The following is a 14,133-nucleotide window of genomic DNA, read 5'->3' as shown; positions in this document are numbered from 1 at the left end:
TTTTCCTTTACCTGGAGGATTAGCAGCATGGACAGAATGCAAGCCATTGAGCCACAAACCTTGGTGACTACTTGAGACCGAGGAACAATTTTTGTTAGAACCAGAAAAATAGAAGGAGAAAAAATAAATCATGGAGGAATAAATTACCTGGAGTGAAATTACGAGCAGGAGGAGGCCACCATAGATGTGACCTGTAACATGCACAACGCCATTAAACAAGTCTAACCAGTAGAACAACCACAAAAAAACAATGATAGTGGAGCAAATATAAGTCAAGCAACTGCGCAAGAACATACCATAGCCGTTCACTCATGCAAGCAAGCAAAACCACCATTTTGTGCCAAGGAGTCGAGCAAACAAGTTACCAGAACGAGCAACAGAGCCACACCAGCAAGTAGCACAGCCCATAGCTGGCGCAGGCAGAGCCTGTGGCTCATTTCCGTCCACACACAGCACAGAAAACCACTTCCAGAACAAACCCTCATTGTATTCACCATGCAGAGTGAAAAACCAAAATGACTCAATGACGAATGCCAAGGGTTTTGCCAAGTTCAATGAGCAGGAAACAAGAATCGAGGTAAGCACAGCTCAGCCACCACATTAAGAGCTACCATAAATGCTTCCAGCTACCATCGAGAAATATCGGTTGATTAATGTGTGATTAGTGTTTAATCATAAGTCAAATAATTCCGCAATATTATCAATAACACATTGTTAATCATAACACCGGACTGATATCAATAAGAGTCATAAACCAAAGTATGGGCTGGTCCCATCATAGTGGTATCAGAGCAGGATTTAGTGTTTTCTTGAGAAATGGAAGTTGGAAGACGAGGACGTGGAAGAGGTGCTCGGAGAGCAGCAGATGAAGGGTTGCGAGAGGAGATCAGGATCCTTATTGCTTGTTTGGAGGCAATTGAAGCAGGGAGGAGAAGGGATCCAGAGGTAGGAGATGACAGCGAAGAGGTAGGCATAGTGACAACAGATGGATTGGATGAAGAAGGACTAGAAATGAGACTGTTGAGGTCGGTCCTATTGGCAAGCAGCAAGCCTAAACCAAAAATCCCAAATTATGACGACAACTTGTCCACAGAAGTTCTGTTGGACTGGATCAACAAACTAGACAAGTATTTTGAGTGTGAAGAGGTCAATGAAGACTGGAGGGTTAAGTTCGCTGCGACAAAGTTGAAGGGACACGTAGCCCTGTGGTGGGACAATGTCCAAACAGAGAGAAGGAGGTTGAACAAGTTGCCAATCAAGAAATGGTCAAGGATGGTGGCCAAGTTGAAAGGCAGATTTCTGCGTAAGGATTACCAGATTGCACTACATCGGCAAGTGAAGAATCTGAAGCAGAAAGGGATGACAGTAAGGGAGTACACTAAAGAATTTTACCGGGTAAATTTAAGAGCAGGTTATACAGAGGACACCCTGAGAAAACAGCCAGGTATGTAAATGGTTTAAGGTTAGAAATATTAGATGAAATCAACATTCTTTCCCCGAAAAACATCGAAGAAGCATATCAGAGTGTTATGAAAGCAGAGGAGAAGATCACCAGAAAACAAAATGCTAGGAGAGGACGAGGAACCGACAGAGGAAGAGGACAATCTTATGGCGGAGGGCAAACTGCTAGCAGTAATGAAGAAGGTAGCAATTCCAAAGCTTCCGAAACAACAGAAAAAGGTGACAACATGAGAGGCGGCAGGCCATACCAGCGAAGCAGGGGAAATGGCTGAGGCAGAGGAGCTAGTTATCAATGTTACAGGTGCCACAAGTGGGGGCATAGATCTTTTGAGTGTCCTGAAATGGAATAAGCTGGACAGAGAGGCGTGTATGACGCACAACCAGAGGAAGTAGAGGCACCTCCCTAAGAAGCAGAAAATGTGTCGGAAATAGGGGAAGCCTTAGTTTTGAACAAGGTGTTGCTGAAACCAGCCAAAGAAACAACTGAACAAACTCAAAGGAAAGCTTTGTTTTGGATAGTTTGTAAGTCACACGGTAAGTGTTGTAAGCTGATTATCGATAGTGGAAGTACAGACAACCTGGTAGCCACGGAGATGGTGGAAAAGTTGGGGTTGAAGCAGTTGAAACACCCCACTCCTTACAAGGTATCATGGATGCAAAAGGGCCATTAGTTGTTGGTAGATAAGCAATGCGAAGTGGAGTTCCATGTCGATAGATATAAGGATAAGGTCATTTGTGACATAATGCCGATGGATATATGTCACATACTATTAGGTAAGCCATGGCAGTATGACAGGAAGGTGGTACATGACGGGAAGACAAACTGTTATAAGTTTGTCAAAGATGGGATCAAGCATACGCTTGTGCCCATCAAGGAGGAAGAGACAGCGGGAACAAGTGAGATGAGAGTGTTGTTAATGGGTGGAAAGTAGTTTTTGAAACAAATTGAGGACAATGATGTGAGCTATGCTATTGTAAGGAGAGCAAAGACGGTGTTGCTACACACAGAGGTGTCATATTTGCCCACAGAAATTCAACAGATGTTGCAGGAGTTTAGCGATATAGTGGTGGATGACTTGCCAGATAAACTTTCCCCTAAAAGAAGTATAAGTCATCATATTGACTTTATACCAGGAGCAAGTTTGCCGAATAAGGCAGCATATCGGATGAGCCCCAAAGACAACGAAGAGATTAGAAAACAAGCGTAGGAATTGCTAGATAAAGGGCTGTTAAGGGAGAGTTTGAGCCCTTTCACAGTTCCAACAGTTCTCGCTCCCAAGAGAGGAGGAGAATGGTGAATGTGCACAAATTCAAGGGCCATCAATAAGATTACCATTTGGTACAGGTTTCCACTGCCATGGATGGATGACATGATGGACTGCTTGAGTGGGGCAACATGTTTTTCCAAGATTGATCTAAAGAGTGGGTATCATTAGATTCGAATTCGAGAAGGGGATGAGTGGAAGACAACATTCAAGACTAACGAGGGACTGTATGAGTGGCTAGTAATGCCATTCAGACTGAGCAATGCACCCAGTACCTTTATGCGATTGATGAATGAAATGCTGAAATAATACATTGGGAAGTTTGTAATAGTGTACCTGGATGATATATTAATTTTCAGCAAGATGAGAGAGGAACACTTTCAACATGTTCGAAAAGTGTTGGAGAAATTGCAGTAGAATAAGTTGCTGATAAATCTAAAAAAGTGTACTTTTTTGCAAAAAGAATTGGTTTATATGGGCTTTGTAATTGTAGAAAATGAGTTGAAGATGGACCCAGAGAAGATTGCAGCGATAGTCAACTGGCCATCCCCGAAAAGTCTGTTTGAGGTATGTAGTTTTCATGGGTTGGCGAGTTTTTACCAAAAATTTATAAGAAATTTTAGTGAAATCTATGCACCTATGTTGGATACTATTAAGAAGGCAAGTCAACCTTTTCGTTGGACTGAGGTAGCAGAGAGGAGTTTTCAGCTACTGAAGAAAAAGATCACAGAGAGACCAATCCTAAGATTTCCAGATTTTAAAAAGCTTTTTTAGGTTCACTGTGATGCAAGCGATACAACCATTGGAGCTATACTTAGTTAAGAAGATAAGCTTATTGCATTTTTCAGTGAGAAGTTGAATGAAAGTAGGCAGAAGTATTCATCCTACGACAAGGAATTCTATGCTGTCGTCCAAGCGCTAAAGCATTGGAGACACTATTTGCTGGGGAATGAATTTGTTTTATTCTCAGATAATTCTGCACTACAGTATGTGATGCAAGAGCACAAGCTGAATCACAAACATTCTAAGTGGGTTGAATATTTGCAGAGTTTCACCTTTGTGTTGAAACACATCAGCAGGAAGGCCAACAAGGTGGCAGATGCATTGAGTAGGAGAGCCTTACTCTTGCAGGAGAGTACTATACAAGTGCTGGGCTTTGAGCACTTGAAATATTTGTATCAGACTAGCACAGATTTTAAGGAGGCTTCGAAGTGTGTTAGAATCCTTTGGTGAGAGAGAATAGTCCATGGTTGGACTATAATCTGCAAGAGAAGTTGTTGTAGGAGGACAATTATGCATTCCTGACTGCACAATGAGAGAGAATATCATTTGGGAGAAGCACAATGGAGGTCTAGCCAAGCATTGTGGCATAGACAAGACATTGGAGCAGCTCAGTCATTTTTATTATTGGCCAAAAATGTGAAGGGATGTGCAGAGATTTGTGACTAGATGTAAAGTGTGTCAGTTGGCAAAAGGACACAGTCAAAATACGAGACTTTACATGCCATTGCCCATTCCAAGTAGACTGTGGGACTCAGTCAGCTTGGACTTCGTCTTGGGTCTACCAAGGACACAACGGGATTATGATTCAGTGATGGTAGTAGTGGACTGGTTTTCAAAGATGGCGCATTTCATCCCTTGTAGAAAAAATAGCGATGCCACTCATGTGGCCCTCTTGTTCTTTACAGAGATTGTCATGCTACATGGTTTACCTAAGTCCATTCTCTTTGACAAGGACGTGAAGTTTACAGGGAACTTTTTGCACACCCTGTGGAAGAAGATGGACACACAGTTGAGTTACAGCTCTGCTTATCACCCGCAGACTGATGAGAAAACAAAGGTGGTAAACAGAAGTCTGGGGAACCTGCTACGGAGTTCTATTGGTGAAAATTCACGGATGTGGGATTGAGTACTTGCCCAGGCAGAGTTCGCTTATAATGACTCGCCCAATCGCAACACAAGTTGTATTCCTTTTCAGATCTTGTATGGCATGCATCCTCGCGGAGTGCATGAGTTGCGAGATCTAGGACAATAGGAAAGACAGAGTGCTGATGGGGAGGATTTCACTATCGTGATGAAATATTTGCACGAGCAGGTGAAAATTAAATTGCAGGATAGCAGTAAAAAATATAAGTAGCACGCAGATTTGAAATGGAGAGAAGTGTAGTTTAATGTGGGGGATGAAGTCCTCACGCATCTGCAAAAGGAACGTTTTCCTAGAGGTGCATACAACAAGCTGAAGTACAAGAAGATAGGTCCCTGCAAAATTCTCCAGAAATTTTCAGCGAATGCCTATGAAATACAGTTGCCACAAGGAATAGGCATCTCACCCATCTTTAATGTGGCAGACCTATTTACATACACTGCTGGTTTAGAGGAAGATAGTACCACATGGCCTACATAGGACACCCAAGACAGAAGTGAGACTTGGATGAGACAAATTCCTTACGTTCAGCCTCCAAAGATCGAGAGGATCCTCGACACTCAGGTGGCCAAGCGAACTCGACGAAAAGAGTACCTGCAATATCTAGTCAAGTGGAGGAACCGTCCTATTGAGGATAGTTCGTGGCTTGATGGTAGTTAGATAGAGTAGGCAGGTTATTTAGTTGAGAAGCTCATGGACCGGAGTCATGATTTTTTTTTTTTTTTTTTTTTTTACCCCGGGAGCCTGATGCAGGAGCATCCAGCTAAGGGCACCATGACCGGGTGTTGGTCTCTGCCAAGGTGGAAAGTTTAATCAGCATTTGGTTTCTTTATGTTTAATAAGTCAAAGCAGAATGTAGGGACTTGTTTCCTTTTTTAATTTCAGTATTAGTTAGAGAACAGTCTAGTAGTCTAGTTAGTTTGGGTCACTGTCTTTTAGTGAATAATTGTTTTATAATTGTTTCTTTTATTGTATAAAAAGAAAGAAAATCATGTCAAATGTAAAATCTTGCAGTGCAAGTAGAACCGAATGCATTAACAGTTATGTAACTAATAAAGAAACAACTGAAAAGTAACTACACACAGTTCAGATAACTGTGGACAAACAAGTACAAATACAAAATTGTAAATCATTCTGAGGGTTCAACATACGAATACAATAATAGAAGACAGAGAAGAATTTTATTTCATTTCGAATCCATCTGTAACATCATTGATATGTTTATTTACGTTTTCCTAGTCATCGAATAACCTATAATAAGCAGATACAGTGCATGCATATTTCTTTCACTTATTTTCTCTTCTAAATAACGAAAACCAAGCAAAGGAAATTGCACGAGAACTCCCAGCACGAAGGCTAGCAAACACCAAATGGAGTCCATAACTGAAACAAATAGGCACGGTTCAAACAAGTTCAGTCTAGGACGAGAAAACAAATTCTGAGTAACCACATTCAGGACAAAGGTAACAAACACAAATGAATTCCACTGTAATTCTTTTCATTACAAAAAAGAAATGTCTGTATATATATTACAGAGTCTAGGAATAACCAAACGAACAGTTAAAGAGCCAAATGAACCAGTAAAACCCTAGATGAGGGTTTTGAACAACTTTTCAAACAGTCTCTTATAATAATTTTATAATTACAAACCTTATGGAATCAAACAAGGGTTTGTGCCAAATAACCCAGGTCATATAGCGACGATAGAGGCATATAAGCAAACAAGTGCTGGGACTCAAATCAACCTAAACGACAGAGACTGGCCATAAAAACAAGTTGAAATAGTGGCAGAGCCTACCAGGAAAGGGCCGTGGCGTTCATACCAAGCATGCCCAATAGCAAACCCCCAACTTGCGAAATCAAAACAGGGCAAGATTGTTAGCCCAATTGTCAACAGAGAAAGGGAAAAGAAACAAAAAATTGTACACACAGAGAAGATTTTTTTCCTTTACCTGGAGGATTAGCAGCATGGACAGAACACAAGCCATTGAGCCACAAACCTTGGTGATTACCTGAGACCGAGGAACAATTTTTGTTAGAACCAGAAAAATAGAAGGAGAAAAAATAAATCATGGAGGAATAAATTACCTGGAGTGAAATTGCGAGCAGGAGGAGGCCATTGTAGATGTGAACTATAACATGCACAACACCATTAAACAAGTCTAACCAGCAGAACAACCACAGAAAAACAATGACAGTGGAGCAAATATAAGTCAAGCAACTGCACAAGAACATATTGTAGCCATTCACTCATGCAAGCGAGCAGAACCACCATTCTATGCCAAGGAGTCGAGCAAACAAGTTACCAGAATGAGTGATAGAGCCATACCAACAAGTAGCACAACCCATAGCCAACGCAGGCAGAGCCTGTGGCTCATTTCCATCCACACACAACACAGAAAACCACTTCTAGAACAAACCCTCACTGTATTCACCATGCAGAGCAAAAAACCAAAATGACCGAATGACGAATGCCAAGGGTTTTGCCAAGTTCAACGAGTGGGAAACAAGAATTGAGGTAAGCACAGCTCAGCCACCACATTAAGAGCTACCATAAATGCTTCCAGCTATCGTCAAGAAATATCAGTTGATTAATGTGTGATTAGTGTTTAATCATAAGTCAAATAATTATGCAATATTATCAATAACACATTGTTAATCATAACACCAGACTAATATCAATAAGAGTCGTAAACCAAAGTATGGGCTGGTCCCATTAATTACCCAAGTGAGATTCAAGAAATCAGCAAAATGAAGCTTGCTAAAATACAAAAAAATCCTCCATATGTTGCAAAACCACCTCCTAAACCAATAATTTCTTCTTCTCCTAGGTCTAATAGTGTAAAATCTACCAGTGGCATACCCATGCCCCCACCTCATCCACTGCCTCAACCAGGTGCTCCTGGTGTGCCTCCACCTCCACCTCTTGGACGCATGCTAAATCACAAGGAGATTACATTCTATGCATCCAAAAAGATAGACCTCCCCGCAAAGTTCTCCACCTTCTTCAAATGATAAAGTGGTGCATTTTTCCTTCAATAGGTTTGGAATTTTGTAGACAAAGTTAAAAAATTAATTTACTTTCCATCTATTTCTTTGAGTTTAATTTGCAGAAATGAAAAGAATGTCTGTCTCGAGCCATACGAAAAAAATAAGAGCAAAATATAAGATGCAATCACATAGCTCCAAGTTATAGAAATCCCAATTATACTTATAGATAGAATCCAACTAATCCCACTGTCCATTGAAAAAATTAACATTATTAATTGAACACCAAGCTAAGAGAGCACTTCATCCGCCTATGCATAAAAATCACAACACCAAGATCAGAAACATAACATATTGAGGAGTGTAATTTCACTTATTGACAAAGGCCATTAATTTTCAATTTTTCTAATACATATGTATCCACTTAGATTTTATGCAACATGTCTAGCTGTGGGATAGTGGACTCAATGATCTTGTAGGTGCAACAAATAATTTTTACTATTAAGTCTATTTTTTTTTTCAATATAGACATACACACAACTTATATTTTCTAGATGTAATTATTTCCACTAATAAAATAGACCATTTATACAAACCTCGGTGCCAACTGGAAATGAAGCTAGCCATAAATATTCATGCAAAAGAAAATCACATGCCAAGTTTAAAAAGTCATTCAAGAAAACAAAGCTATCCATTTTTTCAATCTAGGATGCAATATATTCTGATATTAAATTTCATTTCTTCATTTCTAATAATAATAAATAGCCATGTTAGGGAAGGAATCCAACCAAAGTAGAAAAACACCAAAACATAATACACCACAAAAATATTCGGGGAAAAAAATGAAAATAGTTTATAATAATGTACATATTATAATTAAAATTTGTCACAAACTACTACAATAGGGGAAAATGCAATCAAGGATGCTTCTGCAGAACCACCTTTCCAATAAATAATGCTCATACACTCAAGTTCGTTTTTCCATAAGCACATGGATGAAATGTTTACCATTAAATCTTGAAAGGTTAAAACTTTTGAATGAAAAAAACACCATATTTATTGGTCAAATAACTGTAGCAAGTAGAAGTGGACTCCACAAAGTTGGGTTGTCAGGTAATAAAAGAGTGGTAGTGGCAGAATAGTTTTGCAGAAACCACAAGGATATGTTGTAATTACAGGTTAGTCCACAAAGACGGTCCATTTCTTTAAATTTTTGGGTTTAAAAAGACAAATCAATAAAACAAGAGGGTTGAACGAGAAGAAAATATTGAAAATAATGTCTCACACATGTCTTTGTGTTTCTCAAGAAATCACTAAAGGGATTGTTTTTTTTGCAATTGGAAGGTTTACATCCATACAAAACCACAATCTATTTCTTAATTTACAAAAACTAAAATTATAAAGAAGAATCTTCACAGATGATGAAAAATCTTACAAGAAACCATATCTTAATCCACAAAACACATTCACAGATAATGAATGTCAATCAATCAAACAATCAACCAAATAGAAAATATCAATATGGTCTAAGACTAAAATGTTCATATTCTTTAACAAAATCACCGGAGACTAAAATAATTATGTTCTTTAATAGAATCACCATTGACTAAAAAGATTATGTTCTTTAACAGAAGTAATACACTTAATTCATACTAGTCAATAGTAGATACATTGGTAAAATATGACAAGAAATGATAAAAGATTTGATTTTTTAATTCAATCTTGCAACTGCCGAAGACAACCCTTGCGTTACACACTAAGTAGTTTTAAAGTCTCCCTCCAAATATTATTGGGATTCTCTATCACCTCCTCACAAGATGTAAACATTTATCCAGTGCTTTCTAACATCCCAATCCACACGACACATTATAGGCATTGGATTTGTTTCGTAGATTGGTATATCTATTTTCTCTGGCACATTCAATGTATCCTTCTAAATACATTGTGAGCATGTTTTTGTTGTTATTGGTAAGAATTCATGGAGCAGCACATCATAAAAATCATGGAGGCTAGGCAGATTAACAGGTCTCCAATGCCAAAATGAATCCTAAGGAAACAAAAGCTCTATTTGAAGTAATGGAATCTATGTCTGTAGATGAAAATGGATAAAAGCCTATCCACATCCTTGTGTACAAGGAACATGGAAGGGCTTGGAGTGAAAACAAGGGACGACAATTTATTGCATGTTTCTAGGCTTAATTTTGGGTACAAACCTAATCCTTCATGCAATAAAAATGCTTTGTTTCCAATTTTAATTTTCAAGCTCTCATATTTGTAGGCACTCTTTATGCTCCAGTGTTTCATGCATGAGAACATCACAATTCCTTTGGGTTTTGTAAGGTGGACCCAAATTTGGAGCAGTTGAGCCTACGTGCTAACAAGGATATGACTGGTGAAATTCCTGGGGATTTTGGCAGCTTGAGGGGATTACAGGTGTTGACACTCTCAGAACAATCTTCATGGGAGCATCATACTAGATTTGGGGATTCTAAATAGTCTCATGCATTTATATTTGAGTTATAATTCTTTCAAGGGACAAATTCCTCAGGGATTGGGGAGTTTAAGCAACTTGTTGGGCCTTGATTTAAGTTACAACAATCTTATAGGACCCATTCTGGAATCCCTTAGAAATTTGACGACATTGTAGAAGATGGATTTAAGCTCTAATTACCTCACATGCCACATTCCTGCAACCCTTGTGAACCTAAAAACTTGGAGTTCATAGCTCTAAAAAAAAAAAAAGATTAAAGGAAGATTCCCTCCTTCGTTGGGAAGTTTACAGAGCCTCCAATACTTCATAATAGATAATAATCCAATGTTTTCTCCATTTCCTGTTGAACTTAGAAATATTAGAAAGCTTAGGAGCTTAGGTTTGCTAGTTTGGGTACGCAGGCTCAATACCCATGGCTTATGGCAAACTTTTGAATCTAAGCTCTTTGAATTTGGAGAAAAATAGGTTGTCATGCAAGATTCCTTCCATTATAGGTAATCTTTCTCACATGTACCACCTTAATCTGAGTGGTAACATGCTATCAGGGGCACTCCCTTTCTCTTCAGAATTTTTGCATAGGTTAGGTAAGAACATAGAATTGAAGGGGAACTCGAGTTTGCTCATCAATTCCTCCTTGGTTATGCAAATATCTCAGTACTTGGGTGCAAATGTATGTGGAGCTTTGCCCATCTAAGCAAAGGGAAAATCACCCAAGAAATCCATGGCAGTCACGTTGCATGAGTTGAACTAGAGAATAAATATGTACCTTGTAGTAAGTTGACTGTTTGATAGTATGCGATTTACTAGCTTGACAAATATATCTTTCTCCCATTAAAATTTAGTTTTCTTTGAGCTTGGAGATCAAGAAGTTGAAGGGATAAATGCATAGGTTGATAAAAAGCTCTACAAATATTAATGTCTTAGCTCGTTATTAAAATTCTTTGTTATGCTTCATTTTTGGACTAGAAGTGATGAGAATTTAAGAGAATGCTTTACTAACAAAGTTGTAGTTTACTTAGATTTCAGTGTTTTGAATAAAAATAGTGTAAACAACCTAGGTCATGGAATGTATGAGGTAGTAATCCATTTAGTAGAAAATATTACATTATGGATATTGGTGGATCAAATGCAAGCTCAATGTTGATTGGTAAAGTGGGTTTTCTTTGGGCTGAGTAAGTTGTAGCAAAGGGGGAAATGTGCTATTGAAGGCTGGGAATCAGGGGCATAGTAACATCTAATATAAGAAATAAAATTATAAATCTTTTCTTGTCACACAACCTCAACATGCCAATGGAACACAAATAAAACCATAATTGGTAGAACAAGGATGCCTTACCAGCTTGTAACTTATAGATTGGTTGGTGATGGTTTGGACAACCTTCCAAGGGTATGGGAGGAGTACCCACCTTATAAGTCCCTATAGAAGTTTGAAGAGATAAATAAGTCCTTGGTGTGGAGCTCAACGAGAGTTTATAGGTGAAACACGGGGTTTGTTGAACAAAACTTGTAGGTTTTGTAAAGCTAGTGTTTAAAGGATTTCCACTATGAACGAGAAATATTATAGCTTGGGTCTCATTTAACATATAATTTGCAAAGAAATTGGTTTTAGTGCCACTTGTAACATAAAAAGACCACATCTAGAATTCTGAATGTCAAATTGGACTACAACTTTTTAATGCCAAACAAACTCAACAGACATAAAGACAAGCAGAGAGCGTGAATCCAAGAATCATAAAAAAGAAACAAAGATGAGGAATAATTAATAGAATAAGGCTCAAATTATAAGTAAAAGGCCTATGGCATTGAAACTTAGAAGTTTAAATAAATACATATGCTCCAAAGGAATGCACACATACATGGATAGAGAGAGAGGTAGATTAACTATGACTTTAATAAGAAAAGTTCTGGCCATTTCCATGAAGCATCACAATGAAGTTTCCTTTATCAAACTAATTTCATATAGAATTAAATAACAATTTAACAATAAAAATTTGGAGTTTCCTTAGCATATTTTATAGGGATACCAGTTATAGTGTTTGACACAACATATGGTACAAAAGCTTTTCCAAATTCCCACAAATTGGTTAGATGCACATATTGCCAAGAATATAACTTCTCTAGTTCATTATACCTTGCATCAATTGAGGAAGAGAATAATTGAAAGATAAATAATTATCTTCAGTTAAAATGCCTCAATTTAATTTCCCAACAAAAAAGACAGTACAATTATGTACTCACTGTTCCAAAGAAATATACCCTACAACAAAAAATCCAGAAACCTCTATAAATAAATTTTAATATATGGGTTTTCATGGAATTAGAAAAGGCATCATGACACATTTTCCTGGATTTGAACTTTGCCAAACAACTATGCAAAATAGATTGGTCAAAATTTCCATTGTCTCCTTGAGAGGCCCATCCATTTGAGAGTTGCAATGTTTGATGACCCAACTTTTTGTCAGAAAAATGGAGATGACTTTGGTTTTTGATGTTATTGCCATATTTTCTTTGGTCTGCAAGATTTAATGTCCCATTCCAAGGATACATAAATATTTCTATAAAATGTGTTGCCAATAGTTTTTGTATAAAATAAAAACTCAATTGGTATTAAGTGTCTTTTCTTTCGGGAGTATATTGTGACCACAAATTGCAGTCAAAACTACTCTTATAGCCTTCGTGAGAAGAGGAAGTGTAGAATATATTGATGTATAGAGATACCATCACGATTGATGATGTTTCCTCCAAATTTAAGAATCAATTTTCTTGAATAAGGAGTAGAAAATAGTACATTTCCAAGGATGCAGAAATAATTCTATAAAATGATTTGATAATTGTTTTTAGATGAACTATCAACTTAGATTGGTACCAAGTTACTTCTCTTTGGGGAGTATATTGTGACCACAGGTTGCAATCAAAACGACCCTTCTAGCCTTCGTGGGAATGGGAAGTGTAATTTGTAACAACATATAGAGATACCATCATGATTGATGTTTCCTTCTAATTTAAGATTCAATTTTCTTGCATAAGAGCAGAAAGAAAAGGAAAAACTTGAGTGCCATTTTTAGGAAAAGTTCAAAAGTATTATAGAGTATAGACATGAAGAAATACCTCAACATAGTTCCAATCTAGATTAAGTTTTACGAACCCAAATTTAGATTTGATTATTTTAATTAACAGACAGTCACACATAAATATAGAACTTCGAAACTAATGCAGGACATGAAACTAATAGGGTGAGAATAACAGAAAAGACAGCAACGACAATAAATTCATCACTAGAGTAGCAAATCATTGATCACAATGGAAATATAGCATTATTAAATAGTATTTTATAGCCAATTCTAGAGTACTACCAGCAAAAAGGTCTAGTTGTAGTTACCAGTGTTCACGACAATGCACCCCCCACATTTCCCATGTTTCCATGACAGGGAAACTCAATGGGAGACATTTCCCCACATCCCCCTTTGGGAAAACACTGGGAGGAACATTTCCCTTTTGTGGGAAACTCCCAGGCATCACCCCCTGAAATGAGGACTGAGACATTCGTGAGCTAAGGAGTTCCTTTAGCTTAACAAATTTTACTCAAATATTTATGTTAAGTTTCAACCACATTTCTTGGTTGATGAATCAATTGATAAAGGGAGGTAGAAATATGGAAAACAACACAAAAAAATATTTTGAATGGATGAAGAACAATATTTGTACAACTCTAGTTCTAACTCTTCATGATTTACACCTTGAGGGGTGGGAAGCTAAGGACAATGCAAATCCTTGCCATATTTTTATATTTTTTGAATATTATGTATCTTCGGTATTTTTGTTAAACAAGATACCTCTAAGAAAACCTGCAATTGTAGTTATAATGGGAATCAAGAATAGGTAGAGGATATATAGAAGTCTACAAATTTTGTCAAATTTCAAAACTTTTTATAAGAAAATATGTATGTGTTTATGTCTGCTTCAGCACAACCTTTTGATACAATACAAATCCCGTTTCATTTAAA

The 14,133-nt window shown here is 37.6% G+C and overlaps 1 pseudogene; it reads left to right on the top strand.

The window, feature by feature from the left end:
• Positions 1 to 816: 816 nt before the first annotated feature.
• On the top strand, positions 817 to 10,910 carry LOC149191500 (uncharacterized; annotated as a pseudogene).
• Positions 10,911 to 14,133: the final 3,223 nt, after the last annotated feature.

The sequence above is a fragment of the Pinus tabuliformis genome, chromosome 2_2 (genome assembly GCF_031772625.1).
Source record: "Pinus tabuliformis cultivar Carrire ecotype Pingquan chromosome 2_2, CPIR1, whole genome shotgun sequence".
In the NCBI taxonomy this organism is placed as follows: domain Eukaryota; kingdom Viridiplantae; phylum Streptophyta; class Pinopsida; order Pinales; family Pinaceae; genus Pinus; species Pinus tabuliformis.
The sequence above is the reverse complement of the archived record's forward strand: the minus strand, read 5'-3'. Positions and strand labels throughout refer to the sequence as shown.